Genomic DNA, 6000 nt, shown 5'->3' with positions numbered 1-6000 from the left:
TACTAAACCTTTTATAAGGGGCTAAGAAAATTTCCAAAAAATTAAAGGAAAGCATGTTTATTTGTCTTTCTGTCTCACTTTATCATATATCTAAATCTTAATTAAAATGTCATTTTAATTACAGGCATTCATGAAAGGTGGCCGGGTACCACTGTATCAATGGCCCAGTTGCCCATCTCCTGGCGAGAGATTTCCCTAAGTGACCTGGCAGTGTCATTATTACCACCACCCCACATGAATCTTGTGCTGGAGGCGACTAGAGCTGTGTGTCCCTCAGCAGAAGCAGGTGGCATAAGCAAGAGTTCCCTTTTGGTTTCATTTTCAGAGGACCCCAATTGCGCACTCTGCAAGAAATAATGTGCCTCTCAGGATGATTCCAAGCTGAGCCCAAATCACTGAGGGAGATTCACTGAGGGAGCTACCCACTCTGGGTCTCTTCTCCACGGAGAGCTGGACACTTACTGGGACAACCTGCCTGCGGAAAGGAGCTACCTACCCACTTCAAGTTTCCCGAGAGCTGTTCTGTCACTCAATAAGGCTCCTCTCCGCCTTGTTCACCCTCTAGTTGTCCGCGTACCTCATTCTTCCTGGATGTGGGACGAGAACTCAGGACCCAATGAATGGTGGGACTGAAAGAGCAGTAACACAAACAGGGCTGAAATACGCCCTCCTCCCCTCCCCATGCCCCCGCGACTTGCCACGTTGCGGGTGATGTGAAGGAGAGAAGTGCTGTGGCCCTTCAGGGAGCCCAGACCTAGGGGATCCCTGAGCCAGGGCTGCGACACCCTCTATGGGGCTCTGCGGTTTCTGGTATCTTCAAACTTCCGGGCACCACTGCATTCCCCTTGTCCAGACACAGTGCCCACAGCAGAAGCCGCTTGTGGTTCATCAGATCCAGCTGCAGACTTGCATGGAACCGGCACCTTTGCCGGCGCCTGGAGCTGCCTGCCCGGCTGCAGCAGCTGGTGTGTCTGGCTGTGCGCAGTGGCCAGACCCTGCGTTTGCTCGCCTGCACACCCCTCGCTGTTCCGTGCCCGGCTCACTCTTGGCAGGCGTGGAATCCTGGCTGGTAGCATGAGCTGAGCGCAGCCTGCCAGGCCACGTCAGTGGAACAAGCCTAGCGGGCCTGATCAAAACTCAGGCAAAGGCACCACTGGTCACAGAGCTTTCTAGCTGGAAAAGCAACACCCGAAGGATCCCGTGACACAATCAACATGCTAGGAGATCCCTGCCACCCTGAGAGGCTGCAGGAAGCTGCCTCCATCCAGGCCTTTTCACAGAAGGAGAATTGCAGAGACCATAGGATTTTTCTACTCACAGGAACAGATGGTGTCCGGTCAGGAAGATAAAATGCTTCAAGGAAAGTGCAATACGGATTATAATACTGATGATCTGAGACTCTGATAATGACTCTGAGATGATTCCCAATTCTGTGATGAATCATCTCAGAATGACTCTGAGATGATGATTCCTGATTCTACGATGATTGAGGCAGATCTCACTGGTTGGTGAATCTAGTTGGTAAAGCTGAGGCATCACAATACCTTCATTTCTTTCTGAGGTGAGAGCTATCCCAATACTTTGAAAATGGTCTACTGGCTGCTCTACCTGTGGAGTAGCCATTCTTTATTCCTTTGCTTTCCTAATAAACTTGCTTTCACGGCTGGGTGTGGTGACTCATGCCTGTAATCCCAACACTTTGGGAGGTGGAGGTGGGCAGATCACTTGAGGTCAGGAGTTCAAGACCAGCCTGGTCAACATGGTGAAATGCCGTCTCTACTAAAAATACAAAAATTTGCCGGGTGTGCTGGCACATGCCTGTAATCCTAGCTACTCAGGAGGCTGAGGTGGGAGAATGGCTTGAACCGGGAGGTGAAGGTTGCAGTGAACCGAGATTGTGCCACTGCACCCCAGCCTGGGTGACCGAGCGAGATTCTGTCTAAAAAAACAAAACAAAACAAAAACAAAAACAAACAAACTAAACTTGCCTTCACTTTAAAAAAATGGTGCACATCTCTTCATTTATGTTCTTCCCTCATAGATAGAATACACACTTATCCTCAGACAGGGATTATGGATTTTTCCATCCATGCAAGTGACTTAGAGAATGCCAGCCTTTTGGCATGATGCCAAATGGTAGTTGACTCAGTAAGTCCTTTTAGGAAGGTGGAGCTAAGTGTACTTCTTGTGTGGTGGAAAAAGCAGGGTTTTTTTTTTTGTTTTTTTTTTTGGCCAGGCACATTTAGATGCAAATCTCAGTGCTGCCAGTTACCAGCTGTGTGATTTTAGACGAGGTACTTGAATTTGAGTGTGATTATGTGTAAAATGAAGTGAATAATAATAGCTTCCTCCTCCTAGGGTTGTAAATACTAAATGATGTTATAAAGCCCTTTGTAGAGTGCCTAGAATATAATAGGCACCCTCTAAATGTTTATTCCTTTCTGGCTACCTGGCGATATAAGGATTCCAACTATTTTTGGGTTAGGAAGAACAGCTGTGAATGGCCTAATGGGGCCCTAAAGTTGTTTTATCCTGCCCTTACACAGGACCGTTCTCTTATTCATTGACCTTTGGCATGAAGCATTGACCTTCCTTACGAATAATAAATGTGTAATGATTCTTGTTTGCCAACCAATGAGGTGTGGCTCAATAGTCATAGAATCAGGAACCCTTAGAGTATGGATAATCAGTATTGTAAACCCCATTGTACTTTGCTTGGAGCATTTTATCTACCTAGCCAGACACCTTGTGAACAGGGTTCAATCCAGAACACATCATCTGGGTAAATTATTTACAAGTCTGTCTCACTTTAGAAGTGGACCTTATTCATGACCTAAATAGCATTCAACTATAATCTACACTTGAAGATTTTTTTTAAAGAAGCAAGCTTACAGAAAAGATGAAAGTAGGAGAAAATGTTCAAAAGGCCATGATTCAGAATATATCAATTCACACAACTTTTCTTCCTTGTTCTTTTTTTTTTTGTTTTTTTTGAGACGGAGTCTTGCTCTGTCACCCAGGCTGGAGCGCAGTGGCACGATCTTGGGTCACTGTAACCTCCACCTCCCAGGTTCAAGCAGTTCTCCTGCCTCAGCCTCCCGAGTAGCTGGAATTACAGGTGCGCACCACCACGCCTGCCTAATTTTGGTATTTTTAGTAGAGACAGGGTTTCACCATGTTGGCTAGGCTGGTCTCGAACTCCTGACCTCAAGTGATCCGCCTGCCTTGGCCTCCCAAAGTGCTGAGATTACAGGCGTGAGCCACCGTACCTGGCCCTTTGTTCTTTTTATAGATATTTTACAGATATCAGATCAGAGGAAATTATGCAGTTATAATGCTTAGAATCTGGACAGGACAGCAGACATAACCATTTCTCAGACTTTCTATTTTTTTCCTTTTTTTAAAAAAAAGTCAGAAACCTATTTCTTGCTAAATTTTCCCAAACTTTCTTTCAGTACCTAGTCTCTGAAGCCATGGTTAAAAACAAAAATAGGGCTGGGCACGGTGGCTCATGCCTGTAATCCCAGCACTTTGGGAAGCCAAGGCAGTCGGATCATGAGATCAGGAGATCGAGACCATCCTGGCTAACACGATGAAACCCCGTCTCTACTAAAAAATACAAAAAAAATTAGCCCAGTGTGGTGGCAGGCACCTGTAGTCCTAGCTATTCGGGAGGCTGAGGCAGGAGAATGGCATGAACCCCGGAGGTGGAGCTTGCAATGAGCCAAGATTGCGCCACTGCACTCCAGCCTGGTTGACAGAGCGAGACTCCGTCTCAAAACAAAAACAAAAACAAAGCAAATTTAAGGACCTGTGAATAGCAGTTAAGCACTCTTTATTTACTTTCTATAATATATATTAGTGCAACACAATTCTCAATTTTGTAATTCTTATTCTACATTTGGAATGCGCCAAATTTATTGAAGATTATAAATTAACACATTTAAGAATTCCAGGGAATCCCAAGCTGCATAAACACAAAAGAAACCACAAGGCATTTCAGAATCAAATTTCTGAAAACCAGGATTAGAAAATTTTTCTTTTTCTTTTTTTGAGATGGAGTCTTGCTCTGTCACCCAGGCTGGAGTGCAGTGGTGCGATCTTGGCTCACTGCAACCTCTGCCTCCCAGGCTCAAGCGATTCTCCTGTCTCAGCCTCCTGAGGAGCTGGGACTACATGCATGTGCCACCATCACCAGCTAATTTTTGTATTTTTAGTAGAGACAGGGTTTCACCATGTTGGCCAGGCTGGTCTTGAACTCCTGACCTCAAATGATCCACCCACCCTAGCCTCCCAAAGTGTTGGGATTATGGGCGTGAGCCACCATGCCTGGCCTGATTGAGAGAAAATTTTAAAGATGAGACTGATGGCTGGTTTCTCATCAAAAACAATGCAAACCAGAGATGGTGGAATGACATCTTTAATGAGCTGAAAGAAAAACACTGTCAGCCTAGAATTTTATATCCAGTGAAAATGTTCTCCAAAAATGAAGGCATAACCCAAAAATGGATTCATATTTCAGGAAAGCTAAAGGCGAAAGAATTCATCACTAAAACTGTACTATGAGAAATGCTAAAAGAAGTTGTTCAGACTGACAGAAAATTATACCAGATGGACACTTGAATTTACCCAAAGGAATGAAGAGCACCAGAAATGGCAAATGTGTGGGTAAATAGAAAATATATTTTTCTTGTTTTTAACATCTATAAAAGATATTTAACTATCTAGGGTGAAAGTAATGGACATGTATTATGGGCTTTATAACTTTTGTGGAAGTGGCTGGGCACAGTGGCTCACACCTGTAATCCTAGCACTTTGAGAGGCTGAGGCGAGCGGATCACTTGAGGTCAGGAGTTCAGAATTAGCCTGGCCAACATGATGAAACCTCATCTAGACTAAAGATACAAAAAAATTAGTGGGGCAGCTGGGCGCGGTGGCTCATGCCTGTAATCCCAGGACTTTGGGAGGCTGAGGCAGGCGGATCACCTGAGGTCAGGAGTTTGAGACCAGCCTGGCCAACATGGTGAAACCCCGTCTCTACTAAAAATACAAAAATTTTAGCCAGGCATGGTGGTGTATGCCTGTAATCCTAGCTACTCGAGAGGCTGAGGCAAGAGAATCACTTGAACCCGGGAAGCGGAAGTTGCAGTGAGCCGAGATCGCGCCATTGTACTCCAGCCTGGGCAACAGGGTAAAACTCAGTCTCAAAAAAAAAAAAAGAAGGGAAAGGCTTAGGGTAGGCAACTAAAGGTGTTTACTAGGTTCAGTCCTGGACACACAGAAAAAGAAGAACCTCAAAGGCCAAAATTGGCAAATTGGCACCACTCAATCTGGTACTGCACTGGGCACAAGAATACCCTGATGCAAGAACTTTAGTGGCTGAATCTTGAAACAGGGATCTGTATATATATATATTTATTTATTTATTTATTTATTTTGAGACAGAGTCTCACTCTTTCACCAGGCTGGAGTGCAGTGGCGTGATCTTGGCTCACTGCAACCTCTGACTCCCTAGTTCAAGCAATTCTCCTGCCTCAGCCTCCCAAGTAGCTGGGATTAGAGACGGGGTTTCACCATGTTGGCCAGGATGGTCTCAATCTCCTGCCCTCGTGATCCGCCCACCTCGGCCTCTCAAAGTGCTGGGATTACAGGTGTGAGCCACTGTGCCCAGTCAGGGATCTGTATATTGTGGAGATAGATACATCAGTCTGTCTTTATTCATTCGTTCAGCAGATTTTTTTACTGTGTCAGGTACTATTATAATCTCTGGAATTATGACAGTAGAAAAATCAGACAAATCTTTACCATCATGGTGCTTACACTCTTGTGAATGTATCTTAGCTGAATGCAACTGATTTCATGCTCATCAATAAATCTTCTAGTTATAATTGAGCTTCTCATGACCCTCAAGCAGACCCACATCTCATTATAAATTAAAAAATTGAGGCCAGGCCGGGTGTGGTGGCTCATGTCTGTAATCCCAGCACTTTGGGAGGCCGA

At 45.0% G+C, this 6000-nt stretch overlaps 1 protein-coding gene across 1 annotated transcript in view; it reads left to right on the top strand.

Moving 5' to 3' along the window:
- The first annotated feature begins 387 nt into the window (after positions 1-387).
- Positions 388-6000, top strand: part of ACOT9 (acyl-CoA thioesterase 9) — a 62679-nt gene continuing 57066 nt past the window's right edge. Inside the window, exons 1-2 of the mRNA XM_030807216.1 lie at positions 388-1561; positions 4523-4668. The gene's annotated coding sequence lies outside the window, so the exon portion shown is untranslated. The remainder of the gene's footprint in view (positions 1562-4522; positions 4669-6000) is intronic.

The sequence above is a fragment of the Nomascus leucogenys genome, chromosome X (assembly GCF_006542625.1).
Source record: "Nomascus leucogenys isolate Asia chromosome X, Asia_NLE_v1, whole genome shotgun sequence".
Classification (NCBI taxonomy): domain Eukaryota; kingdom Metazoa; phylum Chordata; class Mammalia; order Primates; family Hylobatidae; genus Nomascus; species Nomascus leucogenys.
This window is presented reverse-complemented; position numbering and strand designations above follow the sequence as displayed.